The 22,017-nt window shown below is 52.0% G+C and overlaps 3 non-coding genes and 1 pseudogene across 3 annotated transcripts; all 4 read right to left on the reverse strand.

The window, feature by feature from the left end:
• Window positions 1–2,296: 2,296 nt before the first annotated feature.
• LOC140407963 (U2 spliceosomal RNA) lies at window positions 2,297–2,483 on the reverse strand. The gene has a single exon (XR_011939919.1). It is a non-coding gene; the product is annotated as a U2 spliceosomal RNA (small nuclear RNA).
• A 5,593-nt stretch (window positions 2,484–8,076) lies between these two features.
• LOC140408011 (U2 spliceosomal RNA) lies at window positions 8,077–8,278 on the reverse strand (annotated as a pseudogene).
• Window positions 8,279–13,856: 5,578 nt separating this feature from the next.
• On the reverse strand, window positions 13,857–14,047 carry LOC140407994 (U2 spliceosomal RNA). Its single transcript, XR_011939948.1, has one exon. It is a non-coding gene; the product is annotated as a U2 spliceosomal RNA (small nuclear RNA).
• A 5,590-nt stretch (window positions 14,048–19,637) lies between these two features.
• LOC140407997 (U2 spliceosomal RNA) lies at window positions 19,638–19,829 on the reverse strand. Its single transcript, XR_011939951.1, has one exon. It is a non-coding gene; the product is annotated as a U2 spliceosomal RNA (small nuclear RNA).
• Between the last annotated feature and the right edge of the window lie 2,188 nt (window positions 19,830–22,017).

Here is a 22,017-nt window from a genome sequence, read left to right on the forward strand (position 1 = left end):
GAGTTGCTGAAGAACTGCCAGCCGCTCACTTTTTACGGCCGGGGCGTACACATTAATAAGTCTGAGAGGGGTGTTTTTGTATTTCACGTCTGCTACGAGGAGGCGCCCGCCCACCACCTCCTTAACGTCGGAGATGGTGAAGTTGCCTCCCCGCAGCAGAATACCCAGGCCGGAGGAGCGGCAGTCGTTTCCTCCTGACCAGATGGATGGCCCGTGGGACCACCAGCTCGACCAGCGCCTGTAGTTGCTGAGGTGCGGAATTCCGCACTCCTGCAGGAACAGTAGGTCAGCTTTTACATTTGCCAAATAGTTGAGTGTGGCTACACACCGCGAAGTATCTTTGATGCTTCGCACATTTATGGATGCAATTTTTAAACCCATTATAAAAAAGATAGATTTACCAGTCTCAAGAGTCCAGAGTCTATACAGTTGGCTGTTCCAGCTGTTCGATGTTCCCCAGCATGCCGGTGGTGCTCGCAAACTTTAGCACAGTTGCAGCGCTGAGAAAGCTGTTCTGGTCCGTACTGGCCCCGTGATTTTGATGCAGATGCATTGGGGGGGTGGTGTAGCCCTGGGGTTCGTTGTGGCAGTCAGTAGGTGTTGGAGTTGCAGGCCGGTCTTCACCTGGGTTGTTGCTGCTCGTTGCTATCGGGGGTTGGTCTGTGACCTTGTTTCCTTCCCGGTCGGTGGTCTGGGGGGTCTGTGCCTTCCGTTCCACGTTGGTGCTTTGCCTCTTTATTTGAGGCCGATTCTTGTCCTGTTTTCCCTCATCGGATGAGGTGTCGGCGCTAAGTGCGCCGGCTGAGAGGTGTCGCTTTTTGCCACTACCCCTCGGGGGGTTCTTCAGTTTGTTTTTTTGTTTCCGCTTTCGTTTGTCCCTGTTCACTGTTTCCCAGGGCTCTTTATTCTTTGTCCCATCCTCTTCCTCTTCCATTGAGTGTTCCTCATCAGATGGGGCTGGGTTGTCAGGAGGTGCTGGGGCCTCCTCTTTTTGTTGGGGGCCCTTCTGTTGCTTTTCCTCATTCTGAACCGTGGTGTCTTTTTCGGTGGAGGGTGTATGCACCTCCTCTCTGGTCGCCTTTTTAACTCCGCTGCTGATGATTTCAGCGTATGTCGCCCCGCGTTTCGGGCAGGCCCTGTAAAGATGGCCGGCCTCCCCACACAGGTTGCAGCACTTGTCTTCTTTGCAGTCCTTAGTCATGTGTCCCTCCTGCCTGCAGTTCTTGCAGAAGGTCACACTGCAGTTTGCGGCAACATGCCCCGTTTTGCCACAGGTGTGGCATACACGTGGCTGTCCCACGTAGTAGAGGTAGCCACGATTTACTCCAATAGCGAAATTGGGGGGGGGATGCAGGATGGCTCCGTTGCTGTCCGTTCTTAGGGTCACCTTGACCTGGTGCTCACTTGTCCAGATGCCGAAGGTGTCTTTCACTTGCACGCTGTCACTTTTCAGCTCAGCGTACCTGGCGAGGAACGTGAGCACATCAGATACAGGGACGTGGGGGTTGTACGTGTGCAGTGTAACAACCCGATTTCGCTGTGCCGGTAGCGTAAACAGAGGTTCCGCAGTCAGGATCGACAAGGGGCTCTGGTTACCTTTTTCCTTGAAGACGTTCAAGAATTTGATGCACGCTGCGACGCTCTTGAAGGTGACATCAAAGAAACCATTCTTGGGGAAGTTTTGCAAGCAGAAGATCTCTGTTGCTTTAAACCCACAGCACTCGAGCAGCACCTTCTTCACGAAGTGTTTCCGGTCCAAAGGTGACTCTCCATCCGTTTTCTTCACTGTGACTCGGACAGTGTTTCGCACGCCCCAGCCTGGTGGTCGGGATGCAGCTGCATCCATAGCTCGTACGTTGGGTGTGAAACTGTATCGGCGTTAGGCCTAAACCCGAGGTTTAGGCCAGCATGTAGATCCACCAATAGCAGCCAAGCTCCAAACGTTTCTTCTTTGACGACTTCAATCCCTCCGAGTTCTCCAATCCACGATCGTCATCAAAATCCTCAGCTTCCCTCGATCAAATGAGACTACACTTGATCTTAGCCAAAAGGCCGAGAAGCGGAGTAATGCACATTCAAGAGTGAAATGGGTGGTCAATTTCGAATGAGTTCCCTTTCGCCGTTGTGCTTGTAAGATGCGTTTGGTCATTCTTCATGACACCCCGGGGCCAGGTAGATGGTGAGTAGCAGCAGCCAGTTGCCGAAGCATTTTGTTGTGTGCTGAAAGAAGTGTGAATAAAGTGTATATTTGTATGTGTTTGAGCTGTTTTTTGAGTTTGAAATTCCCCATGAAGGGGTGGTGTGCACCGTTGCTGGAGATACTGCAATACCAGGTCGATGCGTGGAGTGGACGGAGCAAGCCCCTATTCCATCTCCCTGCTCCAAAAATCAATTTAATATATGGTCCCCAGATAAGGGACGTATCAGATATTAAACTGATAAGAACAGATTTTTTTTTTTTTTTTTTTTTTTCAAAAAAATATACTTTATTCATAAAAATTTATCATGAGCATTACAGAAACATTTCAAATTGTCTTGACTGTACATTTCCGGCAGGGTTACATGTTGCCTTGACTTTCTTTCATTCAATTTTGATATTGTCATACACATATCACTCTTTACATTACAATTCCTTCTTAAATATTTACATTGTCATGTTTATTTTATACATTGGAGTGTTGGTGGCCCAGACCGAGATGGGTTTACACTGTTACGCGCCCCTCGGTGTACATTTGCTGGAAAGACTTTACACAGTGGTCTTTCCCCATTGCGCCTTGGCGGCAGCTGCCCCAAGCTTGAGTGCGTCCCTCAGCACGTAGTCCTGGACCCTGGAATGTGCCAGTCTGCAACACTCGGTCGAGGACAATTCTTTGCACTGGAAGATCAGCAAGTTTCGGGCAGACCAAAGAGCGTCTTTTACCGAGTTGATGACCTTCCAGCAGCAGTTGATATTTGTCTCGGTGTGTGTCCCTGGAAACAGTCCGTAGAGCACAGAGTCCTGTGTCACAGATCTGTTTGGGATAAACCTTGACAAATACCACTGCATCTCTCTCCAGACCTTCTTTGCAAAGGCACATTCCACAAGGAGGTGTGTGACCGTCTCATTTCCCCCACAGCCACTCCGAGGGCAGCGTGCATTGGTGCAGAGCCTTCGGGTGTGCATGAAGAATCTGACAGGGAGGGCCCTTCTCACCACCAGCCAAGCTAGGTCTTGGTGCTTGTTTGAAAGTTCTGGTGATGAGGCGTTCTGCCAGATGACTCTGGCAGTCTGCTCAGGGAACCATCCAACGTCCTCCACGGTCTCCTTTTCCCTGAGGGCCTCGAGGACATTACGTGCTGACCACTGCTTCATTGCCTTGTGGTCAAAGGTGTTTTCCTTCAAAAACTTTTCCACAAAGGACAGGTGGTACGGTACGGTCCAACTACTTGGAGCGTTCCGCGGCAATGAGGCCAGGCCCATCCTTCGCAACACCGGGGACAGGTAGAACCTCAGTATGTAGTGACACTTGGTGTTTGCATACTGGGGGTCCACGCACAGCTTGATGCAGCTGGACACAAAGGTGGCCAACAGGATGAGGGAGGCGTTGGGTACGTTCCGCCCTCCCTTCTCCACAGGTTTGTACATGGTGTCCCTTCGGACACGGTCCATCTTGGATCGCCAGATAAATTTGAAGATGGCCCGGGTGACTGCTGTGGCGTAGGGTCGGGTTATGGGCCAGACCTGCGCCACGTACAGTAGCACCGAGAGTACCTCACACCTGATGACCAGGGTTTTGCCCGCAATGGAGAGGGAGCGTTGCTCCCACCAGCCCAGTTTCTGTCTTACCTTTCCTATGCGCTCCTCCCAGTTTTTGGTGCACGCCCCAGCAGCTCCGAACCATATCCCCAGCACCTTCAGATAATCTGACCTGACAGTGAAGGGGACAAAGGACCGGTCGGCCCAGTTCCCAAAGAACATGGCCTCGCTCTTGCCCCGGTTTACCTTGGCTCCAGAGGCCAGTTCAAACTGGTCGCAGGTGGTTAAGAGCCTGCGTACAGACGCAGGATCCGAGCAGAAGACGGCAACGTCGTCCATGTACAGGGAGGCCTTGACTTGCATGCCTCCACTGCCTGGGATCGTCACTCCTCTTATACCCGGATCCCTCCTGATGGACTCGGCAAAAGGTTCTATGCAGCACACAAAAAGGGCAGAGGAGAGAGGGCAGCCCTGCCTGACTCCAGATCTGATCTGGAACTTTTCTGATTCCCACCCATTGATTGAGACTGCGCTATAGATGTTTGTGTAGAGCAGTTTGATCCAATTGCGAATTCCCTCCCCAAACCCCATTTTGGAGAGCACATCCATCATGTAGGTGTGCGATATTCTGTCAAAAGCCTTCTCCTGGTCAAGGCTGATGAGGCAAGTGTCCACCCCCCTGTCCTGCACGTAGGCGATCGTATCCCCGAGTAGCGCGAGGCTATCAGAGATCTTCCTGCCGGGTACAGCACAGGTCTGGTCAGGGTGGATCACCGACTCCAGAGCAGACCTGACCCGATTGGCGATGACCTTTGCTAGAATTTTGTAGTCCACATTCAACAGTGAAATGGGTCGCCAATTTCGAATTTCTTCCCTTTCCCCCTTCTGTTTGTAGATGAGGGTGATGATGCCTTTCCTCATGGACTCTGACATGCTGCCTTCCAGAAGCATACTCTCGTACACTTCCAGCAGGTCTGGGCCCATCCAGTCCCACAGAGCCGAATACAACTCAACCGGTAAGCCGTCGCTTCCGGGAGTTTTACTCGTCTCGAAGGACTTGGCGGCCTTTGTCAGCTCGTCCAGAGTTAGTGGTTTGTCCAGGTTTTCCAGCTCGCTGTCGCCTATGACCTCCGTGATAGTCGACAGGAAAGTCTGGGAAACAGTGCTATCTGTTGGCTTCAGGTCATACAGTCCGGCATAAAAGGATTGGCTGATCCTCAGGATGTCAGACTGCGATGACTTTTCAGAGCCATCTTCTTCCTTCAGGCTGCTGATCACAGAGGTGTCTCTGTGCACCTTTTGGAAGAAGAAGCGTGAGCACTTTTCGTCCTGCTCCACGGAGCGGACTCTGGAACGGAAGATAACCTTGGAGGCCTCCGAGGTGTAGAGCGAGGCTTGCTGGCTCTTCACCTCTTGGAGATCCTCCTTGACATCCACCCTCATCGACTGCAGCTGGAGCAAATTTTGCATACTTTTCTGGAGCCTGGACATGACCCCTCGTCTCTCTCTCACCTTTTGAACGCCCTTGAGGATGAAAAACCTCTTGATATTCCCCTTGATTGCTTCCCACCAGAGATGTGGGGCCTCAAAGAGGGGTTTCACGGTTCTCCAACCTTTGTAATCCCTCCTGAGTTCCTCGATGTTCTCAGGGGTCAGCAGTTTTACATTTAGCTTCCACGTCCCCCTGCCTACCCCCTGGTCTTCCTGCAGGTGGCAGTCGGCCAGTAGGAGGCAGTGGTCAGAGAAGAACACCGGCGTTACGTCGGTGGACCTGACCGTGAAAGCTCGGGACACAAAAAAGAAGTCTATCCTGGAGCGGACGGACCCGTCTTGCCGTGACCATGTGTATCTACGCTGCGCGCCGTCTGCAGGGTTGCTGCAGACGTCGAGCAGCTTGGCGTCTTTTACCGTTTCCATCAGGAGTCTGGACGTAGCGTCTAGTTTGCTGTCGGCTTTGCTGGATCGTCCAGCCGCATCGATGATGCAGTTGAAGTCACCACCCAGGATGACCGGCTTGGAGGTGGCCAACAGCAGTGGGAGTTGCTGAAGAACTGCCAGCCGCTCACTTTTTACGGCCGGGGCGTACACATTAATAAGTCTGAGAGGGGTGTTTTTGTATTTCACGTCTGCTACGAGGAGGCGCCCGCCCACCACCTCCTTAACGTCGGAGATGGTGAAGTTGCCTCCCCGCAGCAGAATACCCAGGCCGGAGGAGCGGCAGTCGTTTCCTCCTGACCAGATGGATGGCCCGTGGGACCACCAGCTCGACCAGCGCCTGTAGTTGCTGAGGTGCGGAATTCCGCACTCCTGCAGGAACAGTAGGTCAGCTTTTACATTTGCCAAATAGTTGAGTGTGGCTACACACCGCGAAGTATCTTTGATGCTTCGCACATTTATGGATGCAATTTTTAAACCCATTATAAAAAGGATAGATTTACCAGTCTCAAGAGTCCAGAGTCTATACAGTTGGCTGTTCCAGCTGTTCGATGTTCCCCAGCATGCCGGTGGTGCTCGCAAACTTTAGCACAGTTGCAGGGCTGAGAAAGCTGTTCTGGTCCGTACTGGCCCCGTGATTTTGATGCAGATGCATTGGGGGGGTGATGTAGCCCTGGCGTTCGTCATGGCAGTCAGTAGGTGTTGGGGTTGCAGGCCGGTCTTCACCTGGGTTGTTGCTGCTCGTTACTATCGGGGGTTGGTCTGTGACCTTGTTTCCTTCCCGGTCGGTGGTCTGGGGGGTCTGTGCCTTCCGTTCCACGTTGGTGCTTTGCCTCTTTATTTGAGGCCGATTCTTGTCCTGTTTTCCCTCATCGGATGAGGTGTCGGCGCTAAGTGCGCCGGCTGAGAGGTGTCGCTTTTTGCCACTACCCCTCGGGGGGTTCTTCAGTTTGTTTTTTTGTTTCCGCTTTCGTTTGTCCCTGTTCACTGTTTCCCAGGGCTCTTTATTCTTTGTCCCATCCTCTTCCTCTTCCATTGAGTGTTCCTCATCAGATGGGGCTGGGGTTGGGTTGTCAGGAGGTGCTGGGGCCTCTTCTTTTTGTTGGGGGCCCTTTTGTTGCTTTTCCTCATTCTGAGCCGTGGTGTCTTTTTCGGTGGAGGGTGTATGCACCTCCTCTCTGGTCGCCTTTTTAACTCCGCTGCTGATGATTTGAGCGTATGTCGCCCCGCGTTTCGGGCAGGCCCTGTAAAGATGGCCGGCCTCCCCACACAGGTTGCAGCACTTGTCTTCTTTGCAGTCCTTAGTCATGTGTCCCTCCTGCCTGCAGTTCTTGCAGAAGGTCACACTGCAGTTTGCGGCAACATGCCCCGTTTTGCCACAGGTGTGGCATACTCGTGGCTGTCCCACGTAGTAGAGGTAGCCACGATTTACTCCAATAGCGAAATTGGAGGGGGGATGCAGGATGGCTCCGTTGCTGTCCGTTCTTAGGGTCACCTTGACCTGGTGCTCACTTGTCCAGATGCCGAAGGTGTCTTTCACTTGCACGCTGTCACTTTTCAGCTCAGCGTACCTGGCGAGGAACGTGAGCACATCAGATACAGGGACGTGGGGGTTGTACGTGTGCAGTGTAACAACCCGATTTCGCTGTGCCGGTAGCGTAAACAGAGGTTCCGCAGTCAGGATCGACAAGGGACTCTGGTTACCTTTCTCCTTGAAGACGTTCAAGAATTTGATGCACGCTGCGACGCTCTTGAAGGTGACATCAAAGAAGCCATTCTTGGGGAAGTTTTGCAAGCAGAAGATCTCTGTTGCTTTAAACCCACAGCACTCGAGCAGCACCTTCTTCACGAAGTGTTTCCGGTCCAAAGGTGACTCTCCATCCGTTTTCTTCACTGTGACTCGGACAGTGTTTCGCACGCCCCAGCCTGGTGGTCGGGATGCAGCTGCATCCATAGCTCGTACGTTGGGTGTGAAACTGTATCGGCGTTAGGCCTAAACCCGAGGTTTAGGCCAGCATGTAGATCCACCAATAGCAGCCAAGCTCCAAACGTTTCCTCTTTGACGACTTCAATCCCTCCGAGTTGTCCAATCCACGATCGTCATCGAAATCCTCAGCTTCCCTCGATCAAATGAGACTACACTTGATCTTAGCCAAAAGGCCGAGAAGCCGAGTAATGCACATTGAAGAGTGAAATGGGTGGTGAATTTCGAATGAGTTCCCTTTCGCCGTTGTGCTTGTAAGATGCGTTTGGTCATTCTTGATGACACCCCTGGGGCCAGGTAGAAGGTGAGTAGCAGCAGCCAGTTGCCGAAGCATTTTGTTGTGTGCTGGAAGAAGTGTGAATAAAGTGTATATTTGTATGTGTTTGAGCTGTTTTTTGAGTTTGAAATTCCCCATGAAGGGGTGGTGTGCACCGTTGCTGGAGATACTGCAATACCAGGTCGATGCGTGGAGTGGACGGAGCAAGCCCCTATTCCATCTCCCTGCTCCAAAAATCAATTTAATATATGGTCCCCAGATAAGGGACGTATCAGATATTAAACTGATAAGAACAGATTTTTTTTTTTTTTTTTTTTTTTTTTTTTTTTTTTTTCCAAAAAAATATACTTTATTCATAAAAATTTATCATCAGCATTACAGAAACATTTCAAATTGTCTTGATGTACATTTCCGGCAGGGTTACATGTTGCCTTGACTTTCTTCCATTCAATTTTGATATTGTCATACACATATCACTCTTTGCATTACAATTCCTTCTTTAATATTTACACTGGCATGTTTGTTTTATACATTGGAGTGTTGGTTGCCCAGACCGAGGGGCTTTACACTGTTACGCGCCCCTCGGTGTACATTTGCTGGAAAGACTTTACACAGTGGTCTTTCCCCATTGCGCCTTGGCGGCAGCTGCCCCAAGCTTGAGTGCGTCCCTCAGCACGTAGTCCTGGACCCTGGAATGTGCCAGTCTGCAACACTCGGTCGAGGACAATTCTTTGCACTGGAAGATCAGCAAGTTTCGGGCAGACCAAAGAGCGTCTTTTACCGAGTTGATGACCTTCCAGCAGCAGTTGATATTTGTCTCGGTGTGTGTCCCTGGAAACAGTCCGTAGAGCACAGAGTCCTGTGTCACAGATCTGTTTGGGATAAACCTTGACAAATACCACTGCATCTCTCTCCAGACCTTCTTTGCAAAGGCACATTCCACAAGGAGGTGTGTGACCGTCTCATTTCCCCCACAGCCACTCCGAGGGCAGCGTGCATTGGTGCAGAGCCTTCGGGTGTGCATGAAGAATCTGACAGGGAGGGCCCTTCTCACCACCAGCCAAGCTAGGTCTTGGTGCTTGTTTGAAAGTTCTGGTGATGAGGCGTTCTGCCAGATGACTCTGGCAGTCTGCTCAGGGAACCATCCAACGTCCTCCACGGTCTCCTTTTCCCTGAGGGCCTCGAGGACATTACGTGCTGACCACTGCTTCATTGCCTTGTGGTCAAAGGTGTTTTCCTTCAAAAACTTTTCCACAAAGGACAGGTGGTACGGTACGGTCCAACTACTTGGAGCGTTCCGCGGCAATGAGGCCAGGCCCATCCTTCGCAACACCGGGGACAGGTAGAACCTCAGTATGTAGTGACACTTGGTGTTTGCATACTGGGGGTCCACGCACAGCTTGATGCAGCTGGACACAAAGGTGGCCAACAGGATGAGGGAGGCGTTGGGTACGTTCCGCCCTCCCTTCTCCACAGGTTTGTACATGGTGTCCCTTCGGACACGGTCCATCTTGGATCGCCAGATAAATTTGAAGATGGCCCGGGTGACTGCTGTGGCGTAGGGTCGGGTTATGGGCCAGACCTGCGCCACGTACAGTAGCACCGAGAGTACCTCACACCTGATGACCAGGGTTTTGCCCGCAATGGAGAGGGAGCGTTGCTCCCACCAGCCCAGTTTCTGTCTTACCTTTCCTATGCGCTCCTCCCAGTTTTTGGTGCACGCCCCAGCAGCTCCGAACCATATCCCCAGCACCTTCAGATAATCTGACCTGACAGTGAAGGGGACAAAGGACCGGTCGGCCCAGTTCCCAAAGAACATGGCCTCGCTCTTGCCCCGGTTTACCTTGGCTCCAGAGGCCAGTTCAAACTGGTCGCAGGTGGTTAAGAGCCTGCGTACAGACGCAGGATCCGAGCAGAAGACGGCAACGTCGTCCATGTACAGGGAGGCCTTGACTTGCATGCCTCCACTGCCTGGGATCGTCACTCCTCTTATACCCGGATCCCTCCTGATGGACTCGGCAAAAGGTTCTATGCAGCACACAAAAAGGGCAGAGGAGAGAGGGCAGCCCTGCCTGACTCCAGATCTGATCTGGAACTTTTCTGATTCCCACCCATTGATTGAGACTGCGCTATAGATGTTTGTGTAGAGCAGTTTGATCCGATTGCGAATTCCCTCCCCAAACCCCATTTTGGAGAGCACATCCATCATGTAGGTGTGCGATATTCTGTCAAAAGCCTTCTCCTGGTCAAGGCTGATGAGGCAAGTGTCCACCCCCCTGTCCTGCACGTAGGCGATCGTATCCCTGAGTAGCGCGAGGCTATCAGAGATCTTCCTGCCGGGAACAGCACAGGTCTGGTCAGGGTGGATCACCGACTCCAGAGCAGACCTGACCCGATTGGCGATGACCTTTGCTAGAATTTTGTAGTCCACATTCAACAGTGAAATGGGTCGCCAATTTCGAATTTCTTCCCTTTCCCCCTTCTGTTTGTAGATGAGGGTGATGATGCCTTTCCTCATGGACTCTGACATGCTGCCTTCCAGAAGCATACTCTCGTACACTTCCAGCAGGTCTGGGCCCATCCAGTCCCACAGAGCCGAATACAACTCAACCGGTAAGCCGTCGCTTCCGGGAGTTTTACTCGTCTCGAAGGACTTGGCGGCCTTTGTCAGCTCGTCCAGAGTTAGTGGTTTGTCCAGGTTTTCCAGCTCGCTGTCGCCTATGACCTCCGTGATAGTCGACAGGAAGGTCTGGGAAACAGTGCTATCTGTTGGCTTCAGGTCATACAGTCCGGCATAAAAGGATTGGCTGATCCTCAGGATGTCAGACTGCGATGACTTTTCAGAGCCATCTTCTTCCTTCAGGCTGCTGATCACAGAGGTGTCTCTGTGCACCTTTTGGAAGAAGAAGCGTGAGCACTTTTCGTCCTGCTCCACGGAGCGGACTCTGGAACGGAAGATAACCTTGGAGGCCTCCGAGGTGTAGAGCGAGGCTTGCTGGCTCTTCACCTCTTGGAGATCCTCCTTGACATCCACCCCCATCGACTGCAGCTGGAGCAAATTTTGCATACTTTTCTGGAGCCTGGACATGACCCCTCGTCTCTCTCTCACCTTTTGAACGCCCTTGAGGATGAAAAACCTCTTGATATTCCCCTTGATTGCTTCCCACCAGAGATGTGGGGCCTCAAAGAGGGGTTTCACGGTTCTCCAACCTTTGTAATCCCTCCTGAGTTCCTCGATGTTCTCAGGGGTCAGCAGTTTTACATTTAGCTTCCACGTCCCCCTGCCTACCCCCTGGTCTTCCTGCAGGTGGCAGTCGGCCAGTAGGAGGCAGTGGTCAGAGAAGAACACCGGCGTTACGTCGGTGGACCTGACCGTGAAAGCTCGGGACACAAAAAAGAAGTCTATCCTGGAGCGGACGGACCCGTCTGGCCGTGACCATGTGTATCTACGCTGCGCGCCGTCTGCAGGGTTGCTGCAGACGTCGAGCAGCTTGGCGTCTTTTACCGTTTCCATCAGGAGTCTGGACGTAGCGTCTAGTTTGCTGTCGGCTTTGCTGGATCGTCCAGCCGCATCGATGATGCAGTTGAAGTCACCACCGAGGATGACCGGCTTGGAGGTGGCCAACAACAGTGGGAGTTGCTGAAGAACTGCCAGCCGCTCACTTTTTACGGCCGGGGCGTACACATTAATAAGTCTGAGAGGGGTGTTTTTGTATTTCACGTCTGCTACGAGGAGGCGCCCGCCCACCACCTCCTTAACGTCGGAGATGGTGAAGTTGCCTCCCCGCAGCAGAATACCCAGGCCGGAGGAGCGGCAGTCGTTTCCTCCTGACCAGATGGATGGCCCGTGGGACCACCAGCTCGACCAGCGCCTGTAGTTGCTGAGGTGCGGAATTCCGCACTCCTGCAGGAACAGTAGGTCAGCTTTTACATTTGCCAAATAGTTGAGTGTGGCTACACACCGCGAAGTATCTTTGATGCTTCGCACATTTATGGATGCAATTTTTAAACCCATTATAAAAAGGATAGATTTACCAGTCTCAAGAGTCCAGAGTCTATACAGTTGGCTGTTCCAGCTGTTGAATGTTCCCCAGCATGCCGGTGGTGCTCGCAAACTTTAGCACAGTTGCAGGGCTGAGAAAGCTGTTCTGGTCCGTACTGGCCCCGTGATTTTGATGCAGATGCATTGGGGGGGTGGTGTAGCCCTGGGGTTCGTCGTGGCAGTCAGTAGGTGTTGGGGTTGCAGGCCGGTCTTCACCTGGGTTATTGCTGCTCGTTGCTATCGGGGGTTGGTCTGTGACCTTGTTTTCTTCCCGGTCGGTGGTCTGGGGGGTCTGTGCCTTCCGTTCCACGTCGGTGCTTTGCCTCTTTATTTGAGGCCGATTCTTGTCCTGTTTTCCCTCATCGGATGAGGTGTCGGCACTAAGTGCGCCGGCTGAGAGGTGTCGCTTTTTGCCACTACCCCTCAGGGGGTTCTTCAGTTTGTTTTTTTGTTTCCTCTTACGTTTGTCCCTGTTCACGGTTTCCCAGGGCTCTTTATTCTTTGTCCCATCCTCTTCCTCTTCCATTGAGTGTTCCTCATCAGATGGGGCTGGGGTTGGGTTGTCAGGAGGTGCTGGGGCCTCCTCTTTTTGTTGGGGGCCCTTCTGTTGCTTTTCCTCATTCTGAACCATGGTGTCTTTTTCGGTGGAGGGTGTATGCACCTCCTCTCTGGTCGCCTTTTTGACTCCGCTGCTGATGATTTCAGCGTATGTCGCCCCGCGTTTCGGGCAGGCCCTGTAAAGATGGCCGGCCTCCCCACACAGGTTGCAGCACTTGTCTTCTTTGCAGTCTTTAGTCATGTGTCCCTCCTGCCTGCAGTTCTTGCAGAAGGTCACACTGCAGTTTGCGGCAACATGCCCCGTTTTGCCACAGGTGTGGCATACTCGTGGCTGTCCCACGTAGTAGAGGTAGCCACGATTTACTCCAATAGCGAAATTGGAGGGGGGATGCAGGATGGCTCCGTTGCTGTCCGTTCTTAGGGTCACCTTGACCTGGTGCTCACTTGTCCAGATGCCGAAGGTGTCTTTCACTTGCACGCTGTCACTTTTCAGCTCAGCGTACCTGGCACATCAGATACAGGGACGTGGGGGTTGTACGTGTGCAGTGTAACAACCCGATTTCGCTGTGCCGGTAGCGTAAACAGAGGTTCCGCAGTCAGGATCGACAAGGGACTCTGGTTACCTTTTTCCTTGAAGACGTTCAAGAATTTGATGCACGCTGCGACGCTCTTGAAGGTGACATCAAAGAAACCATTCTTGGGGAAGTTTTGCAAGCAGAAGATCTCTGTTGCTTTAAACCCACAGCACTCGAGCAGCACCTTCTTCACGAAGTGTTTCCGGTCCAAAGGTGACTCTCCATCCGTTTTCTTCACTGTGACTCGGACAGTGTTTCGCACGCCCCAGCCTGGTGGTCGGGATGCAGCTGCATCCATAGCTCGTACGTTGGGTGTGAAACTGTATCGGCGTTAGGCCTAAACCCGAGGTTTAGGCCAGCATGTAGATCCACCAATAGCAGCCAAGCTCCAAACGTTTTTTCTTTGGCAACTTCAATCCCTCCGAGTTCTCCAATCCACGATCGTCATCGAAATCCTCAGCTTCCCTCGATCAAATGAGACTACACTTGATCTTAGGCAAAAGGCCGAGAAGCCGAGTAATGCACATTGAAGAGTGAAATGGGTGGTGAATTTCGAATGAGTTCCCTTTCGCCGTTGTGCTTGTAAGATGCGTTTGGTCATTCTTGATGACACCCCTGGGGCCAGGTAGAAGGTGAGTAGCAGCAGCCAGTTGCCGAAGCATTTTGTTGTGTGCTGGAAGAAGTGTGAATAAAGTGTATATTTGTATGTGTTTGAGCTGTTTTTTGAGTTTGAAATTCCCCATGAAGGGGTGGTGTGCACCGTTGCTGGAGATACTGCAATACCAGGTCGATGCGTGGAGTGGACGGAGCAAGCCCCTATTCCATCTCCCTGCTCCAAAAATCAATTTAATATATGGTCCCCAGATAAGGGACGTATCAGATATTAAACTGATAAGAACAGATTTTTTTTTTTTTTTTTTTTTTTTTTTCAAAAAAATATACTTTATTCATAAAAATTTATCATGAGCATTACAGAAACATTTCAAATTGTCTTGACTGTACATTTCCGGCAGGGTTACATGTTGCCTTGACTTTCTTTCATTCAATTTTGATATTGTCGTACACATATCACTCTTTACATTACAATTCCTTCTGAAATATTTACAGTGGCATGTTTGTTTTATACATTGGAGTGTTGATTGCCCAGACCGAGGGGCTTTACACTGTTACGCGCCCCTCGGTGTACATTTGCTGGAAAGACTTTACACTGTGGTCTTTCCCCATTGCGCCTTGGCGGCAGCTGCCCCAAGCTTGAGTGCGTCCCTCAGCACGTAGTCCTGGACCTTGGAATGTGCCAGTCTGCAACACTCGGTCGAGGACAATTCTTTGCACTGGAAGATCAGCAAGTTTCGGGCAGACCAAAGAGCGTCTTTTACCGAGTTGATGACCTTCCAGCAGCAGTTGATATTTGTCTCGGTGTGTGTCCCTGGAAACAGTCCGTAGAGCACAGAGTCCTGTGTCACAGATCTGTTTGGGATAAACCTTGACAAATACCACTGCATCTCTCTCCAGACCTTCTTTGCAAAGGCACATTCCACAAGGAGGTGTGTGACCGTCTCATTTCCCCCACAGCCACTCCGAGGGCAGCGTGCATTGGTGCAGAGCCTTCGGGTGTGCATGAAGAATCTGACAGGGAGGGCCCTTCTCACCACCAGCCAAGCTAGGTCTTGGTGCTTGTTTGAAAGTTCTGGTGATGAGGCGTTCTGCCAGATGACTCTGGCAGTCTGCTCAGGGAACCATCCAACGTCCTCCACGGTCTCCTTTTCCCTGAGGGCCTCGAGGACATTACGTGCTGACCACTGCTTCATTGCCTTGTGGTCAAAGGTGTTTTTCTTCAAAAACTTTTCCACGAAGGACAGGTGGTACGGTACGGTCCAACTACTTGGAGCGTTCCGCGGCAATGAGGCCAGGCCCATCCTTCGCAACACCGGGGACAGGTAGAACCTCAGTATGTAGTGACACTTGGTGTTTGCATACTGGGGGTCCACGCACAGCTTGATGCAGCTGGACACAAAGGTGGCCAGCAGGATGAGGGAGGCGTTGGGTACGTTCCGCCCTCCCTTCTCCAGAGGTTTGTACATGGTGTCCCTTCGGACACGGTCCATCTTGGATCGCCAGATAAATTTGAAGATGGCCCGGGTGACTGCTGTGGCGTAGGGTCGGGTTATGGGCCAGACCTGCGCCACGTACAGTAGCACCGAGAGTACCTCACACCTGATGACCAGGGTTTTGCCCGCAATGGAGAGGGAGCGTTGCTCCCACCAGCCCAGTTTCTGTCTTACCTTTCCTATGCGCTCCTCCCAGTTTTTGGTGCACGCCCCAGCAGCTCCGAACCATATCCCCAGCACCTTCAGGTAATCGGACCTGACAGTGAAGGGGACAAAGGACCGGTCGGCCCAGTTCCCAAAGAACATGGCCTCGCTCTTGCCCCGGTTTACCTTGGCTCCAGAGGCCAGTTCAAACTGGTCGCAGGTGGTTAAGAGCCTGCGTACAGACGCAGGATCCGAGCAGAAGACGGCAACGTCGTCCATGTACAGGGAGGCCTTGACTTGCATGCCTCCACTGCCTGGGATCGTCACTCCTCTTATACCCGGATCCCTCCTGATGGACTCGGCAAAAGGTTCTATGCAGCACACAAAAAGGGCAGAGGAGAGAGGGCAGCCCTGCCTGACTCCAGATCTGATCTGGAACTTTTCTGATTCCCACCCATTGATTGAGACTGCGCTATAGATGTTTGTGTAGAGCAGTTTGATCCAATTGCGAATTCCCTCCCCAAACCCCATTTTGGAGAGCACATCCATCATGTAGGTGTGCGATATTCTGTCAAAAGCCTTCTCCTGGTCAAGGCTGATGAGGCAAGTGTCCACCCCCCTGTCCTGCACGTAGGCGATCGTATCCCTGAGTAGCGCGAGGCTATCAGAGATCTTCCTGCCGGGTACAGCACAGGTCTGGTCAGGGTGGATCACCGACTCCAGAGCAGACCTGACCCGATTGGCGATGACCTTTGCTAGAATTTTGTAGTCCACATTCAACAGTGAAATGGGTCGCCAATTTCGAATTTCTTCCCTTTCCCCCTTCTGTTTGTAGATGAGGGTGATGATGCCTTTCCTCATGGACTCTGACATGCTGCCTTCCAGAAGCATACTCTCGTACACTTCCAGCAGGTCTGGGCCCATCCAGTCCCACAGAGCCGAATACAACTCAACCGGTAAGCCGTCGCTTCCGGGAGTTTTACTCGTCTCGAAGGACTTGGCGGCCTTTGTCAGCTCGTCCAGAGTTAGTGGTTTGTCCAGGTTTTCCAGCTCGCTGTCGCCTATGACCTCCGTGATAGTCGACAGGAAAGTCTGGGAAACAGTGCTATCTGTTGGCTTCAGGTCATACAGTCCGGCATAAAAGGATTGGCTGATCCTCAGGATGTCAGACTGCGATGACTTTTCAGAGCCATCTTCTTCCTTCAGGCTGCTGATCACAGAGGTGTCTCTGTGCACCTTTTGGAAGAAGAAGCGTGAGCACTTTTCGTCCTGCTCCACGGAGCGGACTCTGGAACGGAAGATAACCTTGGAGGCCTCCGAGGTGTAGAGCGAGGCTTGCTGGCTCTTCACCTCTTGGAGATCCTCCTTGACATCCACCCCCATCGACTGCAGCTGGAGCAAATTTTGCATACTTTTCTGGAGCCTGGACATGACCCCTCGTCTCTCTCTCACCTTTTGAACGCCCTTGAGGATGAAAAACCTCTTGATATTCCCCTTGATTGCTTCCCACCAGAGATGTGGGCCTCAAAGAGGGGTTTCACGGTTCTCCAACCTTTGTAATCCCTCCTGAGTTCCTCGATGTTCTCAGGGGTCAGCAGTTTTACATTTAGCTTCCACGTCCCCCTGCCTACCCCCTGGTCTTCCTGCAGGTGGCAGTCGGCCAGTAGGAGGCAGTGGTCAGAGAAGAACACCGGCGTTACGTCGGTGGACCTGACCGTGAAAGCTCGGGACACAAAAAAGAAGTCTATCCTGGAGCGGACGGACCCGTCTGGCCGTGACCATGTGTATCTACGCTGCGCTCCGTCTGCAGGGTTGCTGCAGACGTCGAGCAGCTTGGCGTCTTTTACCGTTTCCATCAGGAGTCTGGACGTAGCGTCTAGTTTGCTGTCGGCTTTGCTGGATCGTCCAGCCGCATCGATGATGCAGTTGAAGTCACCACCCAGGATGACCGGCTTGGAGGTGGCCAACAGCAGTGGGGGTTGCTGAAGAACTGCCAGCCGCTCACTTTTTACGGCCGGGGCGTACACATTAATAAGTCTGAGAGGGGTGTTCTTGTATTTCACGTCTGCTACGAGGAGGCGCCCGCCCACCACCTCCTTAACGTCGGAGATGGTGAAGTTGCCTCCCCGCAGCAGAATACCCAGGCCGGAGGAGCGGCAGTCGTTTCCTCCTGACCAGATGGATGGCCCGTGGGACCACCAGCTCGACCAGCGCCTGTAGTTGCTGAGGTGCGGAATTCCGCACTCCTGCAGGAACAGTAGGTCAGCTTTTACATTTGCCAAATAGTTGAGTGTGGCTACACACCGCGAAGTATCTTTGATGCTTCGCACATTTATGGATGCAATTTTTAAACCCATTTTAAAAAAGATAGATTTACCAGTCTCAAGAGTCCAGAGTCTATACAGTTGGCTGTTCCAGCTGTTCGATGTTCCCCAGCATGCCGGTGGTGCTCGCAAACTTTAGCACAGTTGCAGGGCTGAGAAAACTGTTCTGGTCCGTACTGGCCCCGTGATTTGGATGCAGATGCATTGGGGGGGTGGTGTAGCCCTGGGGTTCGTCGTGGTGGTCAGTAGGTGTTGGGGTTGCAGGCCGGTCTTCACCTGGGTTGTTGCTGCTCGTTGCTATCGGGGGTTGGTCTGTGACCTTGTTTTCTTCCCGGTCGGTGGTCTGGGGGGTCTGTGCCTTCCGTTCCCCGTTGGTGCTTTGCCTCTTTATCTGAGGCCGATTCTTGTCCTGTTTTCCCTCATCGGATGAGGTGTCGGCACTAAGTGCGCCGGCTGAGAGGTGTCGCTTTTTGCCACTACCCCTCAGAGGGTTCTTCAGTTTGTTTTTTTGTTTCCGCTTTCGTTTGTCCCTGTTCACTGTTTCCCAGGGCTCTTTATTCTTTGTCCCATCCTCTTCCTCTTCCATTGAGTGTTCCTCATCAGATGGGGCTGGGGTTGGGTTGTCAGGAGGTGCTGGGGCCTCTTCTTTTTGTTGGGGGCCCTTTTGTTGCTTTTCCTCATTCTGAGCCGTGGTGTCTTTTTCGGTGGAGGGTGTATGCACCTCCTCTCTGGTCGCCTTTTTAACTCCGCTGCTGATGATTTCAGCGTATGTCGCCCCGCGTTTCGGGCAGGCCCTGTAAAGATGGCCAGCCTCCCCACACAGGTTGCAGCACTTGTCTTCTTTGCAGTCCTTAGTCATGTGTCCCTCCTGCCTGCAGTTCTTGCAGAAGGTCACACTGCAGTTTGCGGCAACATGCCCCGTTTTGCCACAGGTGTGGCATACTCGTGGCTGTCCCACGTAGTAGAGGTAACCACGATTTACTCCAATAGCGAAATTGGAGGGGGGATGCAGGATGGCTCCGTTGCTGTCCGTTCTTAGGGTCACCTTGACCTGGTGCTCACTTGTCCAGATGCCGAAGGTGTCTTTCACTTGCACGCTGTCACTTTTCAGCTCAGCGTACCTGGCGAGGAACGTGAGCACATCAGATACAGGGACGTGGGGGTTGTACGTGTGCAGTGTAACAACCCGATTTCGCTGTGCCGGTAGCGTAAACAGAGGTTCCGCAGTCAGGATCGACAAGGGGCTCTGGTTACCTTTTTCCTTGAAGACGTTCAAGAATTTGATGCACGCTGCGACGCTCTTGAAGGTGACATCAAAGAAACCATTCTTGGGGAAGTTTTGCAAGCAGAAGATCTCTGTTGCTTTAAACCCACAGCACTCGAGCAGCACCTTCTTCACGAAGTGTTTCCGGTCCAAAGGTGACTCTCCATCCGTTTTCTTCACTGTGACTCGGACAGTGTTTCGCACGCCCCAGCCTGGTGGTCGGGATGCAGCTGCATCCATAGCTCGTACGTTGGGTGTGAAACTGTATCGGCGTTAGGCCTAAACCCGAGGTTTAGGCCAGCATGTAGATCCACCAATAGCAGCCAAGCTCCAAACGTTTCTTCTTTGACGACTTCAATCCCTCCGAGTTCTCCAATCCACGATCGTCATCAAAATCCTCAGCTTCCCTCGATCAAATGAGACTACACTTGATCTTAGCCAAAAGGCCGAGAAGCGGAGTAATGCACATTGAAGAGTGAAATGGGTGGTCAATTTCGAATGAGTTCCCTTTCGCCGTTGTGCTTGTAAGATGCGTTTGGTCATTCTTCATGACACCCCGGGGCCAGGTAGATGGTGAGTAGCAGCAGCCAGTTGCCAAAGCATTTTGTTGTGTGCTGAAAGAAGTGTGAATAAAGTGTATATTTGTATGTGTTTGAGCTGTTTTTTGAGTTTGAAATTCCCCATGAAGGGGTGGTGTGCACCGTTGCTGGAGATACTGCAATACCAGGTCGATGCGTGGAGTGGACGGAGCAAGCCCCTATTCCATCTCCCTGCTCCAAAAATCAATTTAATATATGGTCCCCAGATAAGGGACGTATCAGATATTAAACTGATAAGAACAGATTTTTTTTTTTTTTTTTTTTTTTTTTTTCAAAAAAATATACTTTATTCATAAAAATTTATCATGAGCATTACAGAAACATTTCAAATTGTCTTGACTGTACATTTCCGGCAGGGTTACATGTTGCCTTGACTTTCTTTCATTCACTTTTGATATTGTCGTACACATATCACTCTTTACATTACAATTCCTTCTTAAATATTTACAGTGGCATGTTTGTTTTATACATTGGAGTGTTGATTGCCCAGACCGAGGGGCTTTACACTGTTACGCGCCCCTCGGTGTACATTTGCTGGAAAGACTTTACACTGTGGTCTTTCCCCATTGCGCCTTGGCGGCATCTGCCCCAAGCTTGAGTGCGTCCCTCAGCACGTAGTCCTGGACCTTGGAATGTGCCAGTCTGCAACACTCGGTCGAGGACAATTCTTTGCACTGGAAGATCAGCAGGTTTCGGGCAGACCAAAGAGCGTCTTTTACCGAGTTGATGACCTTCCAGCAGCAGTTGATATTTGTCTCGGTGTGTGTCCCTGGAAACAGTCCGTAGAGCACAGAGTCCTGTGTCACAGATCTGTTTGGGATAAAGCTTGACAAATACCACTGCATCTCTCTCCAGACCTTCTTTGCAAAGGCACATTCCACAAGGAGGTGTGTGACCGTCTCATTTCCCCCACAGCCACTCCGAGGGCAGCGTGCATTGGTGCAGAGCCTTCGGGTGTGCATGAAGAATCTGACAGGGAGGGCCCTTCTCACCACCAGCCAAGCTAGGTCTTGGTGCTTGTTTGAAAGTTCTGGTGATGAGGCGTTCTGCCAGATGACTCTGGCAGTCTGCTCAGGGAACCATCCAACGTCCTCCACGGTCTCCTTTTCCCTGAGGGCCTCGAGGACATTACGTGCTGACCACTGCTTCATTGCCTTGTGGTCAAAGGTGTTTTTCTTCAAAAACTTTTCCACGAAGGACAGGTGGTACGGTACGGTCCAACTACTTGGAGCGTTCCGCGGCAATGAGGCCAGGCCCATCCTTCGCAACACCGGGGACAGGTAGAACCTCAGTATGTAGTGACACTTGGTGTTTGCATACTGGGGGTCCACGCACAGCTTGATGCAGCTGGACACAAAGGTGGCCAGCAGGATGAGGGAGGCGTTGGGTACGTTCCGCCCTCCCTTCTCCAGAGGTTTGTACATGGTGTCCCTTCGGACACGGTCCATCTTGGATCGCCAGATAAATTTGAAGATGGCCCGGGTGACTGCTGTGGCGTAGGGTCGGGTTATGGGCCAGACCTGCGCCACGTACAGTAGCACCGAGAGTACCTCACACCTGATGACCAGGGTTTTGCCCGCAATGGAGAGGGAGCGTTGCTCCCACCAGCCCAGTTTCTGTCTTACCTTTCCTATGCGCTCCTCCCAGTTTTTGGTGCACGCCCCAGCAGCTCCGAACCATATCCCCAGCACCTTCAGGTAATCGGACCTGACAGTGAAGGGGACAAAGGACCGGTCGGCCCAGTTCCCAAAGAACATGGCCTCGCTCTTGCCCCGGTTTACCTTGGCTCCAGAGGCCAGTTCAAACTGGTCGCAGGTGGTTAAGAGCCTGCGTACAGACGCAGGATCCGAGCAGAAGACGGCAACGTCGTCCATGTACAGGGAGGCCTTGACTTGCATGCCTCCACTGCCTGGGATCGTCACTCCTCTTATACCCGGATCCCTCCTGATGGACTCGGCAAAAGGTTCTATGCAGCACACAAAAAGGGCAGAGGAGAGAGGGCAGCCCTGCCTGACTCCAGATCTGATCTGGAACTTTTCTGATTCCCACCCATTGATTGAGACTGCGCTATAGATGTTTGTGTAGAGCAGTTTGATCCAATTGCGAATTCCCTCCCCAAACCCCATTTTGGAGAGCACATCCATCATGTAGGTGTGCGATATTCTGTCAAAAGCCTTCTCCTGGTCAAGGCTGATGAGGCAAGTGTCCACCCCCCTGTCCTGCACGTAGGCGATCGTATCCCTGAGTAGCGCGAGGCTATCAGAGATCTTCCTGCCGGGTACAGCACAGGTCTGGTCAGGGTGGATCACCGACTCCAGAGCAGACCTGACCCGATTGGCGATGACCTTTGCTAGAATTTTGTAGTCCACATTCAACAGTGAAATGGGTCGCCAATTTCGAATTTCTTCCCTTTCCCCCTTCTGTTTGTAGATGAGGGTGATGATGCCTTTCCTCATGGACTCTGACATGCT

The sequence above is a fragment of the Scyliorhinus torazame genome, chromosome 2 (assembly GCF_047496885.1).
Source record: "Scyliorhinus torazame isolate Kashiwa2021f chromosome 2, sScyTor2.1, whole genome shotgun sequence".
NCBI classification, from domain to species: Eukaryota; Metazoa; Chordata; class Chondrichthyes; order Carcharhiniformes; family Scyliorhinidae; genus Scyliorhinus; species Scyliorhinus torazame.